Consider the following 15,597-nt stretch of genomic DNA (forward strand, 5'->3'; position numbering starts at 1 on the left):
CCAAGAAGGTATTATCCTCCGGCTTCCCGAGGTCGCCCTTCCAAGCCTTATCAAAAAGGTCAGTCCAGACAATCCCGACCTCAGAAGTCCCAGCCAGCTCCTCAGCCGGGACCAGCGTCAGGATTTTGACTCCTTCCTGTAGAGCATATGCCAACCTCCTTTTCCATCTGTACCGGTTGGCAGTCGATTGTGCCACTTCACGAACATTTGGCACACAGTCACCACCGATCAGTGGGTGCTTACGGTAGTCACTCAGGGTTACCACCTCAACTTCCTGACTGTACCAGCGGACTCCGCACCTCGGCTGACGTGGGGATCATCCGACCACTCTTCCCTTCTAGAACAGGAGGTCTCAACCCTCCTCCAATCCTGGGCAATAGAACCAGTACCCTTCTCCCAACAGGGGCAGGGGTTCTATTCGTGGTATTTCCTTATCCCAAACAAGTAAGGTGGTGTTCGTCCAATCCTGGACTTTCGCGCCCTAAACAAATATCTACAAAGGGAGAAGTTCAGGATGGTGACCTTGGGCTCTATATTTCCTCTTCTACAAAGAGGGGATTGGCTGTGTTCTCTGGATCTCCAAGACACATACACACACATTTCAATTATTCCATCTCATCGCAAATTCCTGCGATTCCTGGTCAGCCCTCGCCACTTCCAGTTCCATGTTCTACCATTCAGCCTAGCGTCCGCTCAATGAGTCTTTACCAAGTGCCTCGTGGTGGTCGCAGCCTTCCTCAGGAGTCAGGGTGTCCACGTCTACCCTTATCTTGATGATGTATTGGCGTCCTTGCGTCTCACTCTCCATACCCTGATATCCCTAGGGTTTCTAATCAACTATCCCAAATCCAAGATAGTTCCATCCCAAACCCTATCCTTTATAGGGGCCGACCTAAACACTATACAGGCGAAAGCCTTCCTCCCTCAGGATTGGTTGTTTACCCTGGTCTCTCTGGTGCATCATTTGCAGACTCTAGTATCCTCAACTGCTCGTCACTTCCTCATACTGCTGGGTCACATGGTGTCCACAGTGCATGTCACTCCGATGGCCCGCCTAGCCATGAGAATAATGCAATGGACCTTAAAATCCCAGTGGGTTCAAGCTTGTCAGCCAATGTCCAGCATTGTTCACGTTACCACACAGCTCCGCCTGTCGCTTGCCTAGTGGATACAACACTCCAATCTACTTCAAGGCCTTTCATTTCAGGCTCCAGGTCCTCAAATTACCTTGACGACAGATGCCTCCAACCTAGGGTGGGGTGCTCATGTTGGCAATCTACAATCCCAGGGAACCTGGTCTCCAGAGGAAGCCAAACACCAGATAAATTTCCTGGAGCTTCTGGCAATCAGATATACACTCAAGGTCTTTCAGGATTGCCTTTCGAACAAAGCCATCCTGATTCAAACTGACAATCAGGTGGTGATGTGGTACATCAACAAGCAAGGGGGAACGGGCTCCTACCTCCTGTGTCAGGAAGCTGCACAGCTATGGGCATGGGCCCTTTCCCATTCGATGTACTTCACAGCCACCTACTTGCCAGGCGTGGACAATGTGTTGGCGGGCAAGTTGAGTTGCACATTTCATCCACACGAGTGGTCTCTCAACCCCACGGTAGCGGAAACAATATTCCAACGTTGGAGTTACCCTCACATAGACCTCTTTGCGTCAGTCCACAACCACAAAGTAGAACACTTCTGCTCTCTAACTCGCAGCCACCACTCGCAACTGAGGGATGCTTTCGCCCTCTCGTGGGCCAGCGGTCTCCTCTACGCATACCCTCCACTTCCACTCATATTGAAGACTCTCGTGAAGTTACAGAGGGACAAGGGCGTAATGATTCTAATAGCCCCTCACTGGCCACACTAGGTGTAGTTCCCAATCCTCCAGGACCTCTCAGTGCGCCGGCACATTCCTCTGGGGAAGGATCTATTTCTGATAACTCAGAACGATGGGTGCCTTCGCCACCCCAACCTCCAGGCCCTATACCTGACGGCCTGGATGTTGAAAGGTTAATACTCCAACCTCTTAACCTTTCAGAGTCTGTGTCCTGAGTCCTGGTAGCGTCATGAAAGCCTTCCACGAGGTCTTATCGTTCTAAATGGAAGAGGTTTATGGTCCGGTGCACTTCCATGTCCATAGACCCCTTCACCTGTTCCATGGCGAAGTTTCTGGACTATCTCTGGCACCTGATAGAGTCAGGCCTGAAAACTTCCTCCATCAGGGTGCATGTAGCGCGGTAGCCGCGTTTCATAAGGGCGCGGGAGATGTCGCTATTTCAACACAACCCTTAGTAGCACGCTTCATGAGAGGTTTGCTCCACTTAAAACCTCCACTACGCCCTCCGGCCCCTGCTTGGGACCTTAATGTAGTTTTGGGGTGGCTCATGAAACCTCCGTTTGAGCCTCTCCACTCTTGTGATCTCCGTTATCTCACCTGGAAAGTAGTTTTTCTTCTCGCTATTACCTCTGCTCGCAGAGTTAGTGAGTTGCAGGCTTTAGTTACCTACCTGCCTTACACTAAAATTCTGCATGACAGGGTAGTGCTCCACACTCACCTTAAGTTCTTACCAAAGGTAGTGTCTGAATTTCATCTTAATCAATCCATCATCCTACCTACCTTTTTTCCCAGGCCCCATTCAAACCCAGGAGAACAGGCTCTGCATTCCTTGGACTGCAAACGTGCCCTAGCCTTCTATCTAAACCGCACGTCGGCCCACAGGAAATCCACTCAATTGTTTGTTTCTTTCGATACCATCAAATTAGGAAATCCTGTGGGAAAGCAGACCCTCTCCTCCTGGTTAGCGGACTGTATTTCTTTTTGCTACCAGCAAGCAGGCATTCCGCTGCAAGACCGTGTAAACGCACACTCTATCAGGGCCTCTGTTCGGTGCCGCTTGCTGATATTTGTAAGGCAGCTACCTGGAGTTCTCTCCATACATTTGCAGCCCATTATTGCTTAGATAAGGCTGGCAGGCAAGATTCCATCTTTGGCCAGTCGATTCTTCGCAACTTGTTTTCAGTTTAACTACCCAACATCCTTCCAACTCGTCCAGGGTTTCAGGATGCCCTCCTTACCAAATTCCACCCCTGTTGTTGTGCCTGTTGCACGTGTTTGGGTGCATTTGGTGTATTGCTCGGGCATCCTCAGGTCCCTCCTCACCCATATGTGAGGACTACCATACTGCTTGTCCTGTGAGAAAGCAGAGTTGCTTACCTGAAACAGGTGTTCTCACAGGACAGCAGGATGTTAGTCCTCACGAAACCCGCCCACCACCCCGCGGAGTTGGGTTCGCTTACGTTTTCTTATTTTATTTTTCGCATGTACTTTTTATTATAAGATGAGACTGAAGGGGGACCCCTGCTGGATGCAGGGTTGGTGCTATGCTGGGCATGCCCAGAAGGTGCCAGTCAAAGTTCTAGAAACTTAGTGAGGACTAACATCCTGCTGTCCTGTGAGAACACCTGTTCCAGGTGTAAGCAACTCTGCTATCACTCTATGAAGAATGGCTACCCATTTCAGACTTCAAGTGCTGAAGTCTCTTACATCACTCCTCCTACATCAAAGGGAGCAGAAGCTTTTATTGATTGCCATGATCCCTCCCAATGAGATGCGTCACTCATCCCTAAATACACTGGGCAACAAATTTTCACAAAAGTCATGTTACGGAAATGAAATTAGTCCATTCTTATACATTTCCATGTGCTAAACACGAATGTGACTGTGAAAATGCAAAATTAGCTCTAGTTTTTTCATAATATGCAATAATATAATTACTTCTTGAATTGTATGCCAATAGTAGGAGACCTATGGTTAATACCGTTTGAAAAATGAAGTCATAGACTACGTCTTAGATTTCTTTGTTTGTCTCTTGTACACCTGTTCGGGAGCATCTCTGCGGAATGTCCAGCAGTAGTCAGCCAGCATGAATATTTCAAATGCTCACCCTTTCTGACTGGGCTTCATATAGTACACTGCTGACGTCAGCTTACTCAGCAGCAGCATGGCAGTAGAACTGCATTGCATCAGAAAATGATGTAATAAACTCCGGATGATGTGTGCATGATGGTATTATGCAATATGATGCAATATTACATCATTCTAGGCTTATTTACAGTCCTACTGGATAAATTTACATGACTAAACATAGAAAGTGAACTATATTAAATATCTTCAAAACGAGAGCCAATAAAAACTTTTCATGGTCATATTCGTGTTCAGCACATCAAGATACTACAGAGTAGGTCAGTAACACTTTCATTGTTGCCCAGTGATATACCTACCACTCTAACATTACATTAAAGGCAAAGTCTGCATGAGACCTCTGATGCACATTGTGTGCACTAAGACCAGCTAAGACCACTAATGCCATCTTTGTAAGGGGCAGAATTGTGGGAAGGGAGGGCCCAGAGGGGTATAAGGTTCAATTAGTGCACCTAATCCCCTTGAACTGAATCCACTGTATCCTCATGTCTCCCCCCACCCCCTATTTCTCCTTTCCCTTCTATCTCTCTGCCCTTCCATACCCTCATTTATCCCTTCCTTTCTCTTCATCTCTCTGCCCTTTCATGCCCTCATTTATCCCTTCCCTTCTCTCTATCTCTCTGCCCTTTCATGCCCTCATTTATCTATCTTCCCCTCCCCCTCCTTTTCCCTCTCTTTTTCTCTACCTTGTCCCCTCTGTGCCTTTGTCTCTCTGCCGTCCTCCTCCTCCACTATCCACTTCCCTACTCTTTTCCGTCTATTCCCTCCTCTGTACCTGCAGCTCTAGGGAATGGGGTGTGACCGAACGATGTTGCAGCTGAATATCCGCAGGTTGCAGAGGCCAAAGTGTCATATCAATAAAGTTCTCCGAAACTGAATGTGCAGCTGGAGGTGTAGCAGAGTGCTGTGCTGTGCACCGCAACGTCCAATCACAGCACGGGAAAGGAGGTGGGGGCGGGAACGCAGCAATGCTCTCAACTGAGAGGTGCCAGCCCCATTTCCCTCTCTCTAACCAGGAAGTGCTGCCGGGGAGAGGAGGACGCGCCTGTTGCACAAACTGGACTTACAGTGTCCAGTATGCAGAAAAGCTGAGCTGTCCAGCCCAAAGCCAGGCAATTAGCAACGGCCATCTCAGGTGCGCTTTTTTTCTGTGTCCTGAGACGAGATCACCTCTTCCTTGACAGGATCTGTTTGCTGGAGCTTGGGTGAGCAATTTTCTGTGTCCTGAGACTGGATTTCCTGCCCCCCTGGTAGGGTCCCTCTGCTGGGATCTCATGTGAGCTTTTTTTTTTTTCCTACTTCTTGAAACTGAATTACCTCTTCCTTGACAGGGTCTGTTTGCAGGTTCTCGGTTGAGCTGTTCTCTGGGTCCTAAGACTGAGCTACCTACTCACTGATGGGGTCTGCTGATTGAGTCTCGTGGATTTTGCTGAGTGTCCTGAGATGGAGTTTCTTGCTCCACTTTTGATAGTTCCACATCTTTTCCCACCTGTGTCTCTGTTTTAGGTTCACTTTTTTTTCCTTCTGGATTTTGCATTGTCATTTTCAGGTTTTTCAGGTTTCCTTGGGTGGAGTTCAAAATTTTCACAGTGCTTTATATTCTTATTGTTGCTTCTTTCACCGTTCTTGAGATATTTATCCAGTCTTTTAGTTAGGTCTATGATTTGTGATTTTAATTGGTGATTTTTTTTTCTGCTGAGGGTTGGTTCTTTTGTTTTCTTCTCTTCTAGCATGTACACTGCTGTACTTTCTAAGATGGTATTGGGATTGGTCATTTTGGCTCTTTCTATCCCCTTCCCAGTTGTTTCATCTTCAGAGCTGGGGCATTTTGCTGTAAGAGTTTTTGTTTTCTACTGCTGCCTGTTTCAGGGTTTTTAATTTTTTTCAAACCTGCCCAGGCTGGCATCCCCTCTTGAATCATCACTCCGCCACTCTAGTATATATTTAGGGAATTTATTATTTCATCAATGTCCTTGTCACTGTAAAGAGTGATCTGTATGTGTTGCCCTTTCTCGTGATGTTGATAAAAAAAAAACTTGTGGAGGGTCTTGTGCAGGTATTTGTATCCTCTATGGTTTTAAGATTGTCAAGCCCCTGGTGAATGGTCTGCCATCAGCAGCTCTGGCTTTTTTATTTTTTAGGCTCTTTCTTTTTCTTGGTAGTTTTTGATCCTTCAGGGTCCCAGATCTCATAGTTTTCATTCCCCTTTTAGATAAGCGTTTAGTCTCCTGCTGTCATTTTCTTTCTCGCTGCTGGTTGAAAAATGTATTTGTTATTTACTAGGCGGTTTAGTTATTTATTTTAGAAGTCCCTGGTAAGTTGCCTCCTTAGGACTTTCTTTTGCCTTTATCTCTTGGAGGTAGTACAGGAAAGCTTTGGATTGCAGCAAAGGGTCCTGCTTGTTTCCACAATGCCATTTGAAATTGATTTTCTAATTTTCTTTGTTTCAGTATATTTCCTGAATTTAAAGGCTATATTCCTTTTTTTTTCTTGCTAGACCAGTCTGTACTAGTGGGATTTCCTGCTCCACAGCTGTCAAGAGACAGAGGACACACCTTTTCCTCTATGACATCATCCTTGGTTATAAGAGCGGTATGGACCAAGGCAGTTGCCAGCAGTTTCTGTCTCCTGCAGTTGTGGACACAAGAGGACTTGATTTACAAACCTCCCAGAGCCAGGGTTAGGCCTCAGCCTGATTGAGCAGACAACAGTCTGTAGGGCTGATTTTCCCATTAGATCCTGCCTCCCGTGTAGTCTCTGGTTAAGTACACCCTCAGGGTTGTTCCCAGTACCCCTAGCATTCTAGTTGATCACCTCTAGAAGAGGGTTCCCAGGTGTTTGAACCCAAAGGAACCAGACAGGATAGCACAGTGCTTGGGCCCATGGTGTACTCAAGTGTTTGTATCTTCTCTCTTTCCCCTCTGTGTCCACTCCACCCCCTCACCCCACTGTTCTATGCTGCATCCAATTTTTTTTTTGTTTGTTTGCTTTTGTTTTTATTTTTAGAAAATGCCAACTGAGAAGAAACACGGAGAGAGAGAGCAGCCCAGTCTTTTCCGGAGGTGCTGAATAGAATCAAGGGGTGTCTAAGGAGGGGAGTGTGGATGTAGCATGGCACAGAGTATGAGCGTCGCTAGTAGCATGGCACCGGGGGCAACCTGAAAAGCTAAGAAAAAGAAAAGGCATAATGATGGGCCACGGGTGAGAGACCTGCAGCTCCAAGAGGCTCCTCAGCATCTTGGGCTCGTTTTGCCCATCATGTTACCGGGATCCAGAGCCAGCTGTACTGGGCAGTACAGGTGTTTTCTCCCATTTCAGATCACTCAGAACATGTGGAAGGACCTGCAGAACAGTCCTCAAATGCAAGAGAAGCAGGGCCAGCTCAGCTCCATTATGATTTGTGCCCTACAGATCCTCCCTCAGAGGCCTTTTCTGGGAAGAAAGGTTCAAGACCACCCCTCCTGGGACATCAGCCCAAGAACCGCAGGTGAAATTCTCCACGGCTCTACAGGGGTTTTCAGCACATTTCGTGGTGTTGATGCACCAGGCCTTCTGCACAGTGCAGAACCTGGGTCTATGTGTCTCTCCCCTTTCTCCCGGCCTGACACCCATGGGATCTGAAGGATCTGGCCCCAGAGAGACCAAAGAATGACCTAAAGGCCTCAGGCTCCTTGGCCATTACAGTCATACTGAACTGGTGATGGATCTGAACACAGTTACCTGGATAATTCTCAGGAGGAAGAGGAATACTCATCCAGGGAAGAAGAATGTATGATGGTAAGGCTATTTTGGAAAGAGAAGCCCTTAGCCCTTATGTCTGATGTACTAACTTCCCTAAAGATTTCAGGCTCTATGGCAGAGGACCTTACTGAGGAAGATCCTATTCTGCTGGGCATATGTAAGCCCCCTCTAGGAAGCCCTTAAAAGCATGGTGTTAATGGAATGGTCAAGAAGGCCTTTAGAGCAGTAGGGTTCTAAGTAGACTATATCCCCTACCACTAGGAGACAACAACTTTCAAAGATTCCCCAACGTGAATGCCCTGGTGTCAACAGTAACATGCAAGACTACAATTAGAGTGAAAGGTGGGATGGCTCTTAAAGACCTTCAAAATAGGAAGGTTGAGGTGGTTCTGAAGCAGGCCTTTACCATAAATCTTATGGCAATACAGACCTCCATATGCAGAGGGTCATTGCTTGAGCAGTAGTGAGATAGATACAGCAACTCCTGAGAGTTCGAAACAGCTTTTTTAGAATCAGGCATAGTGTTCTTAGCCAATGCCTTGTATGACCTAGTTAGGATGTCTTCCAGAGCAGTAGTCTCAGAGGTGGCAGCCAGGAGACTCCTCTGGCTTTGCAATTGATTGGTGGACTTTGTTGTCTTTGCAAGCTCCCCTTTAAGGGGGGTTTGCTGTCTGGTGAAGATTTGGAGAAGCTAATCAAGGATTTGGGTGAGCCCAAGCTTCAGAGTTTCCCAGAAGATAAAAGTTTATCGTGGGACATGAGACTAGAGATGACATCAAACCAGGGAATTCTGAAGGTTTAGACCAGTTAAGAGATCCCCTCTGCAGACCACCAGATCTAAACCCCACTCCTTTTGAGAAGCCAGAAAAATAAAAAGTCTTTCTAAACCTCAGACGGTAGCCACTCTCCACAATGACGCTTAGCGGCCTCCCCCCCCCGATGTTAATCCCAGTGGGTGGTCGCCTCCTATGATCTCATCAGGAGTGGGCCCAAATCACTACAGACCAGTGGGTCCTGGAGATTGTGCAGAGGGAGCTGGCCATACCAGGTCCAGAGATTTTCATGATTTCCCCTTGTAGTTCACTGGCCAAGTAAGAAGCTATAAATACCACTTTCTTAAGACTTCCAAGACCTCTGGGTCATTGTTCAGTGCTGCTGCTGGAGCAATGCCAAAGGACATATTCAGTCTATTTCATGGTCCCAAAGAAAGATGATACATTTTGGCCTGTCCTGGATCTAAAGGGCGTCAACAAGTGTCTCCAGATAGTCACCAAGCTGATTGCCTACATGCAAGCTTTTCAAGTGCAGAGAGAACCCAAGGAGTGGGACAGTCTCCAGCTCTTGACTCATGATGATGGATCTAGTTCCATGGCCTGAGGCATGCATGCTTCTTTTATAGAAACATAGAAATGACGGCAGAAGAAGACCAAACGGCCCATCCAGTCTGCCCAGTAAGCTTTGCACTTTTTTTTTCCTCATACTTCTGTTAGTAACCTTTTGGTTCTATTTCCCTTCCACCCCCACCATTAATGTAGAGAGCAGTGTTGGAATTGCATCTAAGTGAATAGCTTAATTAGTTAGGGGTAGTAACCGCCGCAATAAGCAAGCTACACCCATGCTTATTTGTTTACCCAGACTATGTAATTCAGTCCTTGTTGGTTGTTGTCTATATATAGATCCACTTTTCTTCATTCCCCCTGCCGTTGAAGCAGAGAGTTATGCTGGATATGCATTGAAAGTGAAGTATCAGACTTTTTCCCCCTGCCGTTGAAGCAGAGAGCTATGCTGGATATGTATTGAAAGTGAAGTATCAGGCTTATTTGCTTTGGGGTAGTAACCGCCGTAACAAGCAAGCTACTCCCTTCTTTTTTGTGAATGCAAATCCTTTTTTCCACATTTCCTCTTGCCATTGAAGCTTAGAGCATTGTTGGAGTTGCATTAACCATGTGTATGTTTATTGAATAAGGGTATTATCTCCAGGCAGTAGCCGTCATTCCCGCGAGCCACCCACTCTTCATTCACATCCACTAGACTTTATGGGTCCACAGTGTTTATCCCACGCCCCTTTGAATCCTTCACGGTTCTGGTCTTCACCACCTCCTCCGGAAGGGCATTCCAGGCATCCACCACCCTCTCTATGAAGAAATACTTCCTGACATTGGTTCTGAGTCTTCCTCCCTGGAGTTTCAAATCGTGACCCCTGGTTCTGTTGATTTTTTTCTGATGGAAAAGGTTTGTCGTTGCCTTTGGATCATTAAAACCTTTCAAGTATCTGAAAGTCTGTATCATATCACCTCTGCTCCTTCTTTCCTCCAGGGTGTACATATTTAGATTCTTCAATCTCTCCTCATAAGTCATTTGATGAAGACCCTCCACCTTTCTGGTCGCCCTTCTCTGGACCGCCTCCATCTTGTCTCTGTCTCTTTGGAAATACGGTCTCCAGAACTGAACACAGTACTCCAGGTGAGGCCTCACCAAGGACCTGTACAAGGGGATAATCACTTCCCTTTTCTTACTCGATATTCCTCTCTCTATGCAGCCCAGCATTCTTCTGGCTTTAGCTATCGCCTTGTCATATTGTTTCACCGCCTTCACATCATTAGACATTATCACCCCAAGGTCTCTTTCCTGTTCCGTGCACATCAGCTCCCACCCCCCCCCCCCCCCCCCCCCATCGAATACAGTTCATTCGGATTTCCACTCCCCATATGCATGACTCTGCACCTCTTGGCATTGAATCTCAGCTGCCATATCTTCGACCACTCTTCCAGCTTCCTTAAATCCCGTCTCATTCTCTCCACTCCTTCCAGCTGGTCCACTCTGTTGCAGATCTTAGTGTCGTCCGCAAAAAGACAAATCTTACCTTCTATCCCGTCCGCAATGTCACTCACAAATATATTGAACAGGACCGGTCCCAACACCAATTCTTGCGGTACACCGCTTAAAACCGCTCTCTCTTCAGAAAGAGTTCCATTTACCATCATACATTGTCTTCTGTCCGTCAACCAGTTTGCAATCCAGGCCACCACCTCGGCACTCACTCCTAAGCTTCTTATTTTATTCATCAGTCTCCTGTGCGGGACTGTATCAAAAGCTTTGCTGAAATCCAAGTAGATGACATCGAATGCTCTTCCTTGATCCAATTCCTTGGATACCCAGTCCAAAAAGTCAATCAGATTTGTCTGACAGGACCTTGCCCTGGTGAATCCATGCTGCCTGTGGTCCAGCAATTCTTCCGACTGTAGATATTTCACTATTCTCACTTTCAACAGCAATTCCATTACTTTTCCCACCACCGAAGTGAGGCTAACCGGTCTGTAGTTACCAGCCTCTTCTCTGTTCCCATTCTTGTGAAGCGGGACCACCACTGCTCTTCTCCAATCACTCGGCACCACTCCCGTTTCTAGGGATCTATTGAACAGGTCACACAGTGGACCCGCCAGCTCATCTCTGAGCTCCCTCAGTATCCTGGGATGAACCTCATCAGGCCCCATGGCTTTGTCCACTTTCAGTTTCTCCAGCTCTTCCCATACATTTTCAACTGTAAATGGAGTTACATCTACTCCACTCCCCTCCAGTTTCTTGTTAAGTAGCGACAGTCCTTCACCAGGGTCCTCTTTAGTGAACACAGAACTGAAGTATTCGTTTAATATTTCTGCCATTTCTTCGTCTCTCTCCACACTGATCCTTTCCACCTTTCAATTTCACTATACCACTTTGAACTTTTCTCTTTTCACTGATGTATCTGAAAAATGTTTTGTCACCTCTCTGTCTCCTTGGCAATCTTCTCTTCCGCTTGACTTTTTGCCGTCTTGATTAATTTCTTCGTCTCCCTCAGTTCTACCAGATATTCTTCTTTGTGCACCTCCCTTTGGGATCTTTTATATTTCTTGAACCGTGTTCTTTTAGCCTTTATTTTGTCAGCCACCTCCTTTGAGAACCAGATAGGTTTCACTTTTCTTTTGCTTTTCTAACATAAAGATTAGTTGCCTTGGTAATTGCTCCTTTTAGATTGGTCCACTGTTGATCCACATCTCTCTCGTTCTCCCAGCTTTTTAGTTCTTCCTCCAGGTACTTCCCCATTTCATCAAAGTCCGTGTTTTTGAACTGCAAAACTTGGGTCTTCGTGCTTCTTTTCCGTATCCTTTTTGTGGTATTAAACCATACCGTTTGATCACTGGTGCTGAGGTGGGCGCCCACCTGGACATCAGAGATGTTAACTCCATTAGTGAGCACTGTCGAGTATAGCTCCTTCTCTCGTGGGTTCCATTACCATTTGTTTGAACAAAGCAACTTGCAGGGCATCCACTATTTCTCTATTATTATTAGATTCTGCAGATGGGATTCTCCAGTCTACATCTGGATAATTAAAGTCTCCAACGATCACCACTTCTCCCTTCTTTCCTATCTTTTGGATGTCTTCAACCAGATCTCTGTCCAGCTCTTCCTTTTGGTTTGGAGGCCTGTAAACCACTCCAATATAAATGGATGCCCCATCTTTTTTTAGGTCGGCCCATAGTGCTTCTTCATTGCCCCATCTTCCTTGCAGCTCAGATGCTTGATATTGTTTCTGACATAAAGAGCCACACCTCCCCCTTTCCTATCCACTCTGTCCTTTTACAGCAGTTCCTTTTCTCTCACAGAACTAAGAATCCTGCCTCCCTGTTCCCTGCCATTTGAGAGAAACCCTAGGCTGGTGGCTAAACCCTTTGAATTTACCAAAGGTTGTACATCTAGAGCCGCTACTTGGGTTATTATAATCTTGGATGCCAGCACATTCAGTTGGGGAGCCCACTGCTAAGGCCAGACAGTTCAAGGCCTCTGGATGACAGAGGAAGCAACCTGTCAATAAATAGATTAGAGATGAGGGCTATCAGACTAGCCATAAGGTGCTTTCTCCCAAAAGTAAGAGAGAAAGCGATCGGGATCCTTTTGGACAATGCCTCAGCAGTAGCATATGTGAACAGGCAGGGGAGGTACCTGCAGCCCCTGCTGGCAGAAGAGTCGAGTTGGCTCTTCATATGGGCGGAGAAAACCTTGCTCAGGCTCTCAGAAGCCCACACTGCAGGAAGTGAGAACATCCGGGCAGACTTCCTCGTCAGAAACAGAATGGTCCTAGGAGATTGGGAACTCAGCTGGGAAGCATTTCGGTAAATAGTGGACCGCTGAGGTTCCCCATTTATGGATATGAACGAATATCAAGTCTGACAAATTCTTCAGCAGATGAAAGGAAACAAGTTCTAGCGGACTAGACACCTTGATCAAGCCCTGGCCAAGGGACAGCCTGCTTTGTCTTCTCCCCCCAGCCGCTTTTAGGCAGGGTAATAAAGAAGATAAAGGACCATTCTACAACAGTAAGACTGATAGCCCCAGATTGGCCGAGGAACCATATTATGTGTACATAATAAGACTCCTGGGTGCCCTCTCTCTTATTCTCCCCAAGGGAGATGGGAGTCCTATGCTAGGACCCGGTTACATTGAAAGACCCATCCCAATTGAATACTGTGTACAATTCTGGTCGCCGCATCTCAAAAAAGATATAATTGCGATGGAGAAGGTACAGAGAAGGGCTACCAAAATGATAAGGGGAATGGAACAACTCCCCTATGAGGAAAGACTAAAGAGGTTAGGACTTTTCAGCTTGGAGAAGAGACGACTGAGGGGGGCTATGATAGAGGTGTTTAAAATCATGAGAGGTCTAGAACGGGTAGATGTGAATCGGTTATTTACTCTTTCGGATAGTAGAAAGACTAGGGGACACTCCATGAAGTTAGCATGGGGCACATTTAAAACTAATCGGAGAAAGTTTTTTTACTCAACGCACAATTAAACTCTGGAATTTGTTGCCAGAGAATGTGGTTCGTGCAGTTAGTATAGCTGTGTTTAAAAAAGGATTGGATAAGTTCTTGGAGGAGAAGTCCATTACCTGCTATTAAGTTCACTTAAAGAATAGCCACTGCCATTAGCAATGGTTACATGGAATAGACTTAGTTTTTGGGTACTTGCCAGGTTCTTATGACCTGGATTGGCCACTGTTGGAAACAGGATGCTGGGCTTGATGGACCCTTGGTCTGACCCAGTATGGCATTTTCTTATGTTCTTATGTTCAATTCTCTTTATAGCCTATGCAGAAAGGGCTTCTCTCCGGTAGTTATAATGACCATGTTAAAGGTATGAAAGATTTCTACCTCTCTAACCTATTTTCAAATCTGGCACTTGTTCAAGAAATTCTGCTGAGAATGTAAGGCTTAACCCTAGAAGGCAGATGTGGCATCCATAAAAGCCTATGCAAGGGCCTGGCCTTCAACTCTTTGAAGGTACAAGTGGTGGTATCTATATGCTGTTACAGGAGTTCAGTTAAGGGGCTACAAGTGTCCACGTACCCTGAGGTAGGGTGCTACTTACAGGGAGTAAAATGCATTTGATTCCCATTTAGGCCACGGGTCTCACAATGGAATGTTAACCTAGTTCTCAGTGCCTAATGGGGGCCCCCCCTTCGAACCAGTAAAAAAGACATCTCTGAAAGATCTCTCCCTGTAGGCTGCTTTTCTTATGGCTATTTGTTCCACCAGACATATCGCGGAACTACAGTCTCTGTTGTGTGTGTATTTATTTATTTATTAAATAATTAAAACAGCATCCATCTATATTGAAAAAAATCATTCTAGGTGACTCATATTTGATTATTTCATCAGATGCAGTCACATTATGCCAGTACCATCCTTCCTGCCCAAGGGGTTGCCTCCCTTTCATTTGAGTTAGTCCATTTTCCTCTCAGACTTCAGAGGCAGCAAGGATATTGAAGGAGACAGGAGGCTCCACTTCCTAGATGTACAGTGTATAGTCAGATATTTGAAAGTCACTAATCCATTCCGGAAGACTGACATTATAGAAACATAGAAATGACGGCAGAAGAAGACCAAATGGCCCATCCAGTCTGCCCAGCAAGCTTCACACACTTTTTTCTCTCATACTTATCTGTTTCTCTTAGCTCTTGGTTCTATTTCCCTTCCACCCCCACCATTAATGTAGAAAGCAGTGATGGAGCTGCATCCAAGTGAATATCTAGCTGATAAGTTAGGGGTAGTAGGGGTAGTAACCGCCGCAATAAGCAAGCTACACCCATGCTTATTTGTTTTACTCAGACTATGTTATACAGCCCTTATTGGTTGTTTTTCTTCATGCTAAACAAATGGCCTCCAAAGCCACATTGGCCAGATGGCTTAAGGAGCCAGTTTTGGTAGCATATTTACATAATGGCACGTACATTCCACAAGAGCACAGGTGACATCATGGGCGGAGGCATCTTCAGTGCCCCCTGATGAAATTTGTAGGGCAGCCAGCTGGTCATCCTTAAATTCCTTTACAAGGTTTACAGATTGGACTTAAGAGGCAAGAAGGCCTCTGCCTTTGGCAAAGAATCCTCCAGGAAGCTTTTGCGTCCTCTCACCCAGTCTATATACTGCTTGGCTATCTCCCACTAGTACAGACCGATCTAGCAAGAAGAAAAGGAATGTGAACTTAATCTTACTTGATGATTTCATTTCCTTGAGTCCTACTAGATCAGTCCAGAACCCACCCAGGAGTACAGCAACTGTCAAGATATATTCACCTTCAAGGTAGGTGCTATTATTTTCTTTTCTTTCCTCCTATACCTATCTGGTGGAGGTTAACACCGAGTTCCTTCTGTTGCCTCAAAAAAAAAAAAAAAAAAAAAAAAAAAAGCATAAGAGGAAATATACATGGGGAAAATAGGGAAAGTTCCTTTTTTTGCACTTTACCAAAAAAAGTAGGAATTAAGTTGGTACTTGTCTCACCGCTCTAAGAACATAAGAACATGCCATACTGGGTCAGACCAAGGGTCCATCAAGCCC

The 15,597-nt window shown here is 45.9% G+C and overlaps 1 protein-coding gene across 7 annotated transcripts in view; it reads left to right on the forward strand.

The window, feature by feature from the left end:
* The first annotated feature begins 5,001 nt into the window (after positions 1 to 5,001).
* LOC115088022 (gastrula zinc finger protein XlCGF26.1-like) overlaps positions 5,002 to 15,597 on the forward strand; it is a 52,388-nt gene continuing 41,792 nt past the window's right edge. For 4 of the 7 annotated variants that reach the window (XM_029595885.1, XM_029595879.1, XM_029595884.1 and 1 more), the window contains exon 1: positions 5,002 to 5,187. The gene's annotated coding sequence lies outside the window, so the exon portion shown is untranslated. Of the gene's footprint in view, positions 5,188 to 6,988; positions 7,760 to 15,597 lie in introns of all 7 variants that reach the window. The other 3 variants (XM_029595880.1, XM_029595883.1, XM_029595881.1) reach the window with 3 other exon arrangements.

Source organism: Rhinatrema bivittatum, chromosome 3 (assembly GCF_901001135.1).
Source record: "Rhinatrema bivittatum chromosome 3, aRhiBiv1.1, whole genome shotgun sequence".
In the NCBI taxonomy this organism is placed as follows: domain Eukaryota; kingdom Metazoa; phylum Chordata; class Amphibia; order Gymnophiona; family Rhinatrematidae; genus Rhinatrema; species Rhinatrema bivittatum.